Consider the following 12,239-nt stretch of genomic DNA (forward strand, 5'->3'; position numbering starts at 1 on the left):
TTGTGCAAAGGTCCGTTTTTCACCGACTTCTTCATAAGAACATTCTCCCTACAAAGTTTTTATGTCATAGAACTTTAAGGAAGCTTGGGATTTACCATCAAATGGAAGCCCTTTTTGAGTTGTTTGGTCTCTCTACCCTCTTTCACATGCACGAGCAAACCTACCGATCCCTTGTTCTTGAATTTTTAAGCTTCTTGAAAATCACAACCTTGAATAGAACGATATGCATAGAATTTAGGTTGGAGAGTGTTTCAAGAATGATGACTCTAGTGGAATTTGCTAATATTCTTGGTCTCGATGTCTCGCCTACCCGGACATCAAAACCGAAGACATATAGTGTTGCACCCCTATGGAGGGCCATGACCGGCCGAAATTTCATGTACATCAAGGAGTGTCTAGCTTTCCACATTCAAAATCCTATTTTCAGACTCACTTACCGGTTCCTTTCCGGCACCCTCCTTGCTCGCCGAGACCCGACAATTGTGAACGAACTCGATCTTGTGTTCAAGGAGTCTTATCTCGATATCCAAGGAAGGGGTGGGTACCACTTTAATGTGCCTCTTGTGGGACTTGAGAAGTGGGCTAAGGTTAGAATACTTGTAAAACACCCTAGGATGTATCATGCTAGTATCCTTTGACCCATGGATTAAGGCCTAGTCAAGAGTACCTTGTGGTGTGATAACTCCTTGGCTACCGTTCATTCCAAGGTGACCCTTGAAACCATGCATCCATCATCCATGTTCTACCACATTTTTGTCATCAAAGGGAATTGGCACAAAAAGAAATTGATTTGAGTTCAAGAAATGAAATGAAAAGTGAAAGAAAGTTTGCAAATTGCATCAAAATGAAAAGAGGAGCAAAAATAGACTCCTATGCTTCAAATATAAGCCATCCTCACTACATATGGAGTGACTCTGAAAATGTTCAAAAAAAAAAATGCAAAAAGTTGAAAGTTGTCAAGTATTGACATGCCAAAAATCAAAAGAAATGGCAAAAGAAAGTTTTCTCAAATGATTATATGCCACAAGAAATTTAGGGGAAAAACAAACAACAAAGGCAAACTCCTAAATGAAACTCAAATATCTATCGATCTCTTTATCCATCGTATCCATTTTTGTGCATGGTAGAGAGGGGACGACCCTTCTTCTTGTCTAGGCAAGAGGGGGAATTCCGCGATCCTCCAGTGTTTCTAACACCATAGGGAGTATATTCTAAACAAAAGCATTTAACGATTGAGGACAAAGGTAACCTAGCTTGACACAACTTGGAGGTGATTTATTGGTATCCTTCTAGGCTTAGTAGTTTGAAGAAATTGCATCTATGAAGGATTGTGTACCCTTGAATTGCTTCCCTTGTAGATAATTTCCGCCACTTAGATGAGGAAAGTGGCTATTCATTTTTGTAGATGCATCCATTACTTGTTTTATGTGCGTTAATGATTGGATGTGTCGCCATTTTGGCAAGACCCACCTTGCCTTGCAAGAAGGCACCCGACCTCATGGTTGTCTTGTTGTGAGTTGAAGGGGCGGAGTGAGACCCGCTAATTGTCTCATATCGGCTATGCTATTAGGTTAGTTTAAATAATGGTCCTAGTCTTTGTCACCTCTTTACTCGGGACGAGCAAAGGTTCGGTTTTGGGATATTTGATGTGACCATTATTTGAGCATATTTAGTCCCCGATTTAGCCTTGTTCCCATGCTTTTTAGTGCATATTTGGGTCATTTATTGTCTTTAGTCCTTTGTTTTGCATATTCTTTGAGGTTTTGATCCCTTGGTAGGAAAGGAGTGCAAACCTTGCATTTTCATGGCAAAATGGAGCTAAATTGATTGAATTCAATGATCAAGCATCAAAGAGAAGACAAGACTAGAAGGCCTTTGTACATATTGTAGTAGATGGGCAATGATGAGAAACGATCCTTGCATCCCCGAGGAAATCCTCAAGGATTGTATGAAGAGAAAGGAAGAAAAGAAGAAAGGAAGAAGCTGATCTACAATCCGAGCAGATTGCCCATAATCCGCCCGTCTAAGACAAGCAATCTGAGCGTCTTTCTCAGAAGGCCGCTCGTCCAAAACCACTACAATCCACCCGTCCAACCCACAAATCCGCTCGTCCAAAAGACCGACAATCCGATCGTCCCGTGCCCTGGATGCTCGGATTGTGTGACAGCTATTTCGTCTTCTACTTGTTCTACGAAGAATGCGCATACCTCGAGAAAGACTAGCAAAAAGGAGACTCGCATATTTTTCTGAGAGGAGCGATTCCTCAAGGACTTAATCGTCATTTAAGTCCTTAGTAAACCCTAATTTGTGTACCTAATTGGTCGGGTTTTCGGAGGTATATTCTATTTTTCGGAACAATTGTCGTTGGAAGCACCTAGACCAAAACACAATTTATATCTTCACAAACAACTCTACCATTAGTAAAGAGGCAAGTAAAGGTCGGATCCCAAGGGACGGGAATTGAGATGAGATTTGTATTGCAACTAGTGGTGTCTTATGGGTGTCACAATTTGGGTTGATGTAGAAGGTCACTAAACTAAATAGCAATGAAAGTAAATAAGCAAGATGAATTGAAAGGGTTGTAAACAATTGATAAAAAGCACTAGGGTGTCATGGAGTCATAGGGGATTCATGGGAATTGATCATACAAATATGTTTTCAAATTATAAGCAAGCAATTATTGTTGTGATGGATTGAGTTGGGTTATATCTTACAATTCTAGGAAAGTTTGGGTCCCGGAGCCGAATAGCATAGATTGTACAACACCTACAAGTCGACTTAGTCTTCCCTACTCAACAACATGCATGGTCTAATGAGACTCGAGTTGGTTTATGTCTTACAAGTCTCATTGAAAAGGTAGGTGATGGGTAAAAAACGCAAGGATTCATAGGCTCACATTTCATCAAACATAACATGTGCATGAGTTGAGATCAAAACAAGCAAGCAAATAAACTATGAAAGCATATTAATTTAAGCATGAATCATTCCCCATGTTGGTTTCCCCTAATTACCCATTAACCCTAGCTATGGAACTACTCACTCATTATCATGTTGAACATGCTAGCAAGGTTGTCAATCATACCAACAAAGTGAAACATGATGAACAAATGAAAGTAATTAGCAATAATTAAAGAGGGATTATGAGAATTATACCTACTAATGATTCCAATAATAAAGCAAAGAATAATAGAAGTACTTGATGCTTGATTGAGAGGTTGTCAATCTACCAATAATAACCCAAATAATCTTGAATTACCCAAAATAAAGGATGAACAAAAGAGAGATTAAGAAAATAAAACTTGTATTAAAACTTGATTAATTGTTGATTACAAAACTAAAGAGAGATTTGATTTATATTAACTACTCTAAGAATTGATAAGAAGAACATATCTTTTAATTAGACTAATGGGGTATTTATAGTGGAAATTAGGTGGATGCATTAGGGTTAACTAAGAGCTTAAATGAAGATTAAGTCCCTACTTAGGGAAACGCCGGTATTTTCTGAAGGAAGGGCATCTTTCTTGAAGCTTGAAAAAACGAATTTGCGCTGTCTTGGAGTCCGTGCGTCTTAGGCACGGGACGGCCGAATTCCTGATTCTCTGCCCGGGCGTCTTTGGGAGAAGACGGGCGTTTTCTGGGTGCTGCTGCCTGGGCGTCTTTGATGGAAGACGCACGGATTATGGTCCTGGGGACGGGCGTCTTCAGGTCAATCCGCACGGATTGCTGCTCAGCCTTGTTTCTTCTTCTTTTCTTCCATTTTCTTCATAAAATCCTTGGGGATTTCCTTGGGGATGCAAGGATATTTCCTCGTCATTGCCCAACTACTATAATATGTACAAAGGTTTTCTAATCTTGTCTCTCCTTGATGCTTGGTCATTGAATTCAATCAATTTAGTCTCATTTTGCCACGAAAATGCAAGGTTTGCACTCCTTTCCTACCAAGGACACAAAACCTCAAAGAATATGCAAAACAAAGAGCTAAAGACAATAAATGACCCAAATATGCACTAAAAAGCATGGGAACAAGGCTAATTCGGGGACTAAATGTGCGCTAATTATGGTCACATCAAATATCCCCAAACCGAACCTTTGCTCGTCCCGAGTAAAGAGGTGACAAAGACTAGGACCATTATTTAAACTAACCTAATAACATAGCCGACATGAGACAATTAGCGGGTCTCACTCCGCCCCTTCAACTCACAACAAGATAACCATGAGGTAGGATGCCTTCTTGCAAGGCAAGGTGGGTCTTGCCAAAATTGCGACACATCCAAACATTAAGCACACAAAATCAAATAATGGATGCATCAACAAAAGGAATAGCCACTTCCTCATCAAGTGGCGGAGCCAACTAAAAGAGACCAAATTTAAGAGCATATATTCCGTCACAAATACTAGTTCAACAAATTACTAAGGCTAAGAGGATGGCACTAAATCACCTCCAAATGGTGTTAAACTAGACTACTTTCGTCCTCAATTTCAAAATACTTTCGTCAAGAGCGATCGGATGGTTATGGAATGATGATCCCCATGATGCTAGTAGCATATGACATGACAAGTCTCGATTTCTCTACAAAATTAAAGGTCATGGATCGTCCCAAGCTCGACAAAGTGGCTTGACAAAAAGGCTTTTTGGGAATGAAATGCTCAAATCGTTATAAACAAGGGTGGATATGACTAGTATTCAAAATTTGACCTCATTCAACTTTCACATTTCAAAAATTAGAGATGGGGTTTGTCCCTTCCGTGCTAATGTCCTTTGCTTTCGCCAATCGCTTATTAGGCAACCGGTTAACCTCTAGACAATAGCTTTTCGGGGTGATAGTCACTCTGTCTCTGGGCGGTTGACTTCATAACCGTGTGGGGGCCCAATTGAATGGATCCCTCTCCAAAGCACATCGAAGTGGTACGCCTCCATCAAAACAACTAAAATTCTCAATATTTCAACATTTCATAACATTTGAGGTTTCCTTGGCAATAAAACGTTTCCACATACAAAATCTTTGAAATGAGCACTTCAAACTTATTGATAGAAAGTATTTTTGGGTTGCCGTACCACAAGGTCAATCAAGGTCACCTAGACAAGTTAACCAAGTCCACATCGCATCACGGGGTTGGAATAGGTGACTCACATGCAAACCCTTGACTAGGCCTTGGGTCATGGGTCAAAAGACACTAGTATGACACAATCTAGGGTGTTTTAGAACCATTCTAGTAGGCGAAGTCTTAAGTTGAAAAAGTATTTGTAATGGCTTAGTTGCTCTTGTCAAAGTTCTCAATTAGGCACTTTTCAAAATATTTCATCTAAATGCAACTAAATGCCATGATGCAACTATTATATACATCCTAATGCAAGTGATTCTACCAACTAATATGACATATAAACTAAAGGCAAGTCCTAAGTTCACATTATTATACCGCATCATTAAAATAAAGCCACACAGTCATTAACATAAAGAGGAAAAAGGAGATTGGAAAGATCATACCATGCGGTCTTCAATATCCTCATGTCTCGGATGTCGCGTTGTCGATCAATGTGAACAAGGATAGAACTAACACAATATATACAATAATATATACTTGACTACACTTCAAAGGAAAATAACATGTTTTTGGTTTTTCAATTTTCAAATTTTTATGGTTTTTTCGAAATTTTTCAATTTTTTTGGATTTTTGAATAAAAGTTAAGTTAGAATTCCCCATCCCCACACTAATATGGGCATTGTCCTCAATGGCCAAAATGATGGGAAATTATGCAAACATGATGCATGATTTCTACACTAAATGCAAGCTACACTAATCTACACTACATGATGCATGGTTTTTGTTTATGACGGAGAGGATAAATTAGATTACCTCCCGTTGTGTATGTATGTACTTCCCCAAACCGAGTTAGACATTATTGCTAATATCCTAAGGTTGGGTGTAGTTCATGCACACACTATGCAATGCATGAAACTAAATTTGTCATTTTGGATTTTTAAAAGTGGGAACAATAAAATGAGAACACCTCAATGGGGCCGAGGTGTTAGTCCTCTATGGTGCTAGGACTACTCAACAATGATCAAGATTAATAAAATAAAACAAAGAGAGAAGTAGACAAACCTCAAGAGGGTAGGAGCCTCCATAGTTTGCTAATCTTCCATCATATCATCACTATCATCATTTTCCTCACTAGAAGTGGACTCATCACCACTTCCCTCTTCACTTTCTTGTTCACTTTGTTCATCATCCTCTTGTTCTTCTTCACTAGCCTCTTCATCAATGTTATTATCAACAACCTCATCAATTGCATCACCAACAACCTCATCATCACCCGGAATACCCCTAGATGCACTCGGAAAGAAGACTTCCCTATCCGCCCAACTAGGCAAAGGACATGAAGGGTCAAGTAGTCCTTGCTTAGCTAAGTGAAGGAGGGTGGATATTGGGCTAAGTAAGCATCTTCCCGGTCCTTGAAGGCTTGCTTGTGCATCTCTTGCATAAGAAGAGTCACATAATCTTTGCTTGCTTCAACACCTTCGGGCTTGAACTCTTGGTACTTGAAAGTATAGGGTGGTGTGACAATGGAAGAGGAGGGCATTTCAATTTCACCCTTTGGTTGTTTGATGATGTACTCGGCCTCTTTTGAAAGGGGAAGGAGATAGTTGGTCCGGTGGACACTTAAACGACAAATCTTCGAAGGCAAAGTAAAAGATCTAGCCTCACTAGTGAGCCACCCATACTTGGTGTCAAGAGGGTTATGAGAGACCCACTTGTACTTGTTTATCATAGTATCAATATCAATGAGATGACCACCCTTCTTTGCCTCATACTTGCTATCCTTGTTGAAGTTTGGATCAAAGTATTTAGCCAAAAGAGTGACTAGACCTCCATTCACAATAACGGTAGTGCCTTGCTTCCCACAATCAACATTTAGCCATCTATCCACCAAAAGTCTTAGAGAGTTGAAAGGCTTGGTGAATTCCCTTCCAATGTTTAAGGCCGACTCAAGAAAAACAAAATCGAGTTTGGTGAAATGGTTGGTGTCTTTTCTTGCAATGATGGTGTTCCCTACAACCTTGTGCCACACTCTAATGCCCGGATGGTGGACTAATAGAGCGCAACTAGCATGAAATCTCTCGAATTTCCTTCCGGAAATCGCTTCCCAAAGAGGGTCGGGGTCATATTTGCCAACATTCTTGAAATAACTCGGTGAATCACTTAGACCCAAAGCTTTACCCATTTCCTCAAAGGAGATGCGCCTACCAACATTAGCTAGGCGAAACTCGATGATTTCCATAGTCTCAGCCTTGTTAACTTTCAAAGAACTCAAAAATTCTAAGGTAAGGGAGGGGTATGTCAATTCTTTTGTTGTAAACAATTTCTCCAACCCCATGGCTTTAAAGAAGGCTCTAGTTTGATCAAGGACACCCAACGTATCTAAGGCATCTTCACAAATAAACTTGGTGGAAAGAAATGATTTACTAGCAAACTTGGCAAAAGTGTCCCTATGGGATTTGGAAATGAAAATTACCTTCGGATAATTCGAAAGTTGAGCAATTTCCGGAGTGGTAGATGTTTTTGCTTCCATGGGAGGTTGTTGTTGTTGCACCTCCATGTTTGGGCTAGCTACCACCATAGCAAATGCTTTCTTTGCATGAAGACTCTTTTGTCTTGATGAGAGTGTCTTTGCCTTTGGTGCCTTTGCCTTTGTTGCTTTTGTTGCTCCCTTTGTCTTTGCCATTGATGAATAAACCAAGAGAAGAGTGAAAAATCTTCAATTTCTAGTGCACCCAAATCGATTTAAAGATGAAAGGCTTTGCCTTTATGAATTCAAAAATCGACTCAATGGTTGAAGATTTTGTGCTTGGTTTTAATTTTTGTTAAAAGAGGAGTGATTAATTTGTTGTTAAAAGGATGTTTTGATTTGATTTTGGTGAGTGTTGTTGAGGAATCTTGTTTTTGTAATGGAGAGGATGAGGGTTTTGGAGTTATGAGGTTTATGGGTAGTGTTTTGAATGAAGGAATGAGGAAATGAATGTGGGATGGGGTTTATAATAAACCCGAAAAATTCGAAATGCAGGAGGAAGAAGGGCGGCTTTCCTTCGGGATGCCCGAATTCTGCCTGTTCTGGGTTTCAGAATTCTCGCCTAAAGACGGGCGGATTTGAACAAAGACGGGCGGATTTGAAAACACGGGACGGGCGTCTTTGAGAGAAGACGGGCGGATTCCTTTTCAGGGATTTTTCTTGTTTTCCTCAGCCAAAAAGACGGGCGTCTTTCAGTGAAGACGGGCGGCTTTCTGAAGACGGGCGGATTCTTTGCAGGACGCTCGGATTCGTTAACAGTTCAAAAATTTCAAAAATTCAGCTCATGAAGGACGGGCGTCTTCTGCCCAATATGCCCGGATTGTCTGAAGACGGGCGGATTCTCTTGAAACCGCTCGGGTTCTACCCCTTTTACCCGCATTCAGTTCCATCCGTGTACCTTGCATATCCCTTGTCATTTTTTTATTCTTCAAAATCTCGTGTTCTTCATTGTGGGGGCACTACTAAGGCATGAATAGCCTAGGCAATTGCTATCCCCACACTAAGCTAAAGCACTACACATTAATTGAAATTATTAGTCCCTCCCTCACTTCTCTCAAACATGATAATTATCTTGATCAAGGCATAAAAATCCAAAAATGACAAAAATGCAAATTAAGAATTAAAAAGCGAGTTAGGGAGTTAGAAATATTTACAAATGGTGGTTTAGGGAGGACTCCACCAAACTCTCATTCTTGATGAGATGTCAAGGGGGCATGTCCAAGGTGTTGTTGATGTTGCTCAACACCTTGAAAAAGTAATCAAAAGCTTGTTCATTGTCGTGATAAAGTTCTTCAATAGATCTTTGCCCTTGTTGTCGGTCTTGATCGATAGCATTACCAATGTAGGGATTGAAAATCCCTTCAAACTCATCGTCCAAAAGACCACAAACTTCATCTACTTGATCACTAAAGATCTCTTGAGTTGATAGAGACAACTCTCCCATTATCTTGTTTTGGCTAATGAGGCCATCTTCTTCATTGCTTGACTTTGGTGAGCTTTGCAAGCTCTCTTTATTACAATTCACTTGCTCTTTTAATGGAGCATCTTCAATTTTCTTCTTCCATTGGAGTTCCAACTTCTTCCTATCATCCTTCCGGCTATAATGATCGATCATAAAACATGGTTCATGTAAACGGGGAGCTCTCATAGTCTTGTCAAGATTGAAAAATATACTCTCATCTCCCACTTCTAGAGTGAGCTCTCCATGTTTCATATCAATCACCGCACCTGCGGTGTGTAAGAAAGGTCTTCCTAGAATGATTGGAATGTTGGAATCTTCTTCCATATCAACAACGACAAAGTCCACCGGGATGAAAAATTTCCCAATTCGTATGGGAACATTTTCCCATATTCCTAATGGTGTCTTCGTCGATCTATCGGCCATTTGGAGTGTGATATTGGTGCATTTAAGCTCTTCCATCCCCAACCTTTTACTCACCGAGTACGGCATAACACTCACACTAGCCCCTAGATCACATAAGGCTTTGTTGATCGTGGTGTCACCAATGGTACACGGTATTGAGAAGCTTCTCGGATCCTTGAGTTTTGGAGGTGAACTCCCTTGAAGTATTGCACTACTCACCTTAGTGAAGGCGATAGTCTCAAGCTTTGGGATTGACTTCTTCTTTGTGAGGATGTCTTTCATGTATTTCGCATGGGCCAGCACGTGATTGATTAATTCCGTGAAAGGAATTGAGACTTCCAAATTCTTCACAATTTCCATAAACTTTCCAAGTTGGTCATCAAATTTGGGCTTGGCTTGACGACTTGGAAAAGGAAGTCTAATCACAATCGGCTCCTTCTCCTTGACCTTGTCTTCATTTTTCTTTGAAATTTCTTCTTTTGATGATTCTCCATCTTTGGACTTTTGCACAATTTCTTCCTTATCACTAGGTTCCACAACTTCATCCTCAACTTGCTTCTTCGGTGCTTCATACCTTGTACCACTTCTCCAGTGAATGGCACTAACCGTTTCATGTCTTGGGGGATTACTTTGAGGTGGTAATTGCACCTTTTGTCTTTGTGAGCTTGAAGATGCTAGTTGAGTTAATTGGGTTTCCAACATTTTGGTGTGAGCTAGGATATTGTTGATGGTGGTTTCCTTTGCTTGACTATCTTTTTGCATTTGAGTGAAAAATTCTTGTTGATTCTTTTGCATTTGGAGGACCGCTTTTTGAACATCAAAACCTTGGTCATTTTGTTGATTGTATGGATTTTGATTTTGGTAACCTTGGTTTTGGTTGTAAAAGGGTCTTTGATTTTGGTTTCTCATGGGAGGTGAGGTGTATGTTGTTTGAGGGTTTTGAACATTTTGGCTTTTGTATGAGAGATTTGGATGGAATTTGGTGTTTTCATTGTAATAGTTGGAATAAGGGGTACCACTCTTGTATGCTTGGAAAGCATTCACTTGTTCATTTGTTCCCCTACATTCACTTGAATCATGTCCCAAAGTTCCACAATTCTCACATATCCCACTTGGGATTGATGAGATGCCGTCATGGCATTAACATGATGCTTTGGTGATTTTGAGGCTTCTTCAAGTCTAGCCATAGCTTTTTCAAACTTCAAATTGATTGTGTCAATGTGAGCACTTAGTTGAGCACCCAATTGAGTAACGAAGTCCACTTCATGCTTTCCTCCTCTAGTAGCCTTGCGAGGTCTACTATATTGTGAGTTATGGACCGCCATTTCCTCAATTTTGTTCCAAGATTGATTGTCATCAACTTCGGTGAACATTCCATTTGATGCCATGTTGAGAATGTTCCTTGAATCATCATATAGACCGTTCCAAAATTGTTGTACCAAGAACCACTCGCTAAGTCCATGGTGAGGACATGAGCGACAAATTCCTTTGAACCGCTCCCAAGCTTCATACAAAGATTCTTTATCCCTTTGCTTAAAACCCGTAATTTGAGCTCTTAGCATGTTAGTCTATTCCGGTGGGTAGAATTTTTTGTAGAAAGCTAGAGCCAACTTCTTCCAATAATCAATTCCGAGAGTGGCCTTATCAAGGCCCTTTAACCATTGTTTCGCGGTGCCAATTAGAGAAAAAGGAAATAAGACCCATCGAATTTGGTCTTGAGTTACACCGGTTTGAGAAACCGCATCACAATAGTCACAAAAGATATCCATATGAGAGTGAGGGTCTTCACTAGGCATCCCCCCAAATTGGCTCCTTTCGACTAATTGGATAAATGCGGATTTGGCAATGAAATTTCCGGTTAGATGTTGTGGTGTGGGAGTACCATTGGGTAGGTTCTCCTCGGTGGGTACTGAATGTGATGAAAACTTAGGCATTGTGGGTTGATTTTGTGTTGTATTTTGTGTTGGGTTCTCCTCACCTTCTCTTGCAAAAGGGTTGATGAACTCAATAGTTGGTTGAATATCTACAACCCCACTAATACCTCTCAAATTTCTCCTAGCAAGTCTTCTATTGGTTGTCAAAGTTCTTTCAATTTCACGATCAAAAGGTAACAAATCAGCTTGTGACCTTCTAGACATGCAAAATATGAACAACTCGAAAACAATTAGAATAAACCTTGAGGAGTTTTACTTCCTCAATGCAAAGAAAGACACAACTAATAACAATATAAGAAAATCTAAATCAAGTTAACACCGTCCCCGGCAACGGCGCCATTTTTGGTCGGGTTTTCGGAGCTATATTCTATTTTTCGGAACAATTGTCGTTGGAAGCACCTAGACCAAAACACAATTTATAACTTCACAAACAACTCTACAATTACTAAAGAGGCAAGAAAAGGTCGGATCCCAAGGGACGGGAATTGATATGAGATTTCTATTGCAACTAGTGGTGTCTTAGGGGTGTCACAATTTGGGTTGATGTAGAAGGTCACTAAACTAAATAGCAATGAAAGTAAATAAGCAAGATGAATTGAAGGGTTGTAAACAATTGATAAAAAGCACTAGGGTGTCATGGAGTCATAGGGGATTCATGGGAATTGATCATACAAACATGTTCTCAAATTATAAGCAAGCAATTATTGTTGTGATCGATTGAGTTGGGTTATATCTTACAATCCTAGGAAAGTTTGGGTCCCGGAGACGAATCGATTAGATTGTACAACACCTACAAGTCGACTTAGTCTTCCCTACTCAATAACATGCATGGTCTAATGAGACTCAAGTTGGTTTATGTCTTACAAGTCTC

General features: G+C 40.0%; 1 non-coding gene across 1 annotated transcript; it reads left to right on the forward strand.

The window, feature by feature from the left end:
• The first annotated feature begins 10,889 nt into the window (after window positions 1-10,889).
• Window positions 10,890-10,996, forward strand: LOC141644568 (small nucleolar RNA R71). Its single transcript, XR_012544181.1, has one exon. It is a non-coding gene; the product is annotated as a small nucleolar RNA R71 (small nucleolar RNA).
• The last annotated feature ends 1,243 nt before the right edge of the window (window positions 10,997-12,239 follow it).

Source organism: Silene latifolia, chromosome 2, assembly GCF_048544455.1.
Source record: "Silene latifolia isolate original U9 population chromosome 2, ASM4854445v1, whole genome shotgun sequence".
Lineage (NCBI taxonomy): Eukaryota > Viridiplantae > Streptophyta > Magnoliopsida > Caryophyllales > Caryophyllaceae > Silene > Silene latifolia.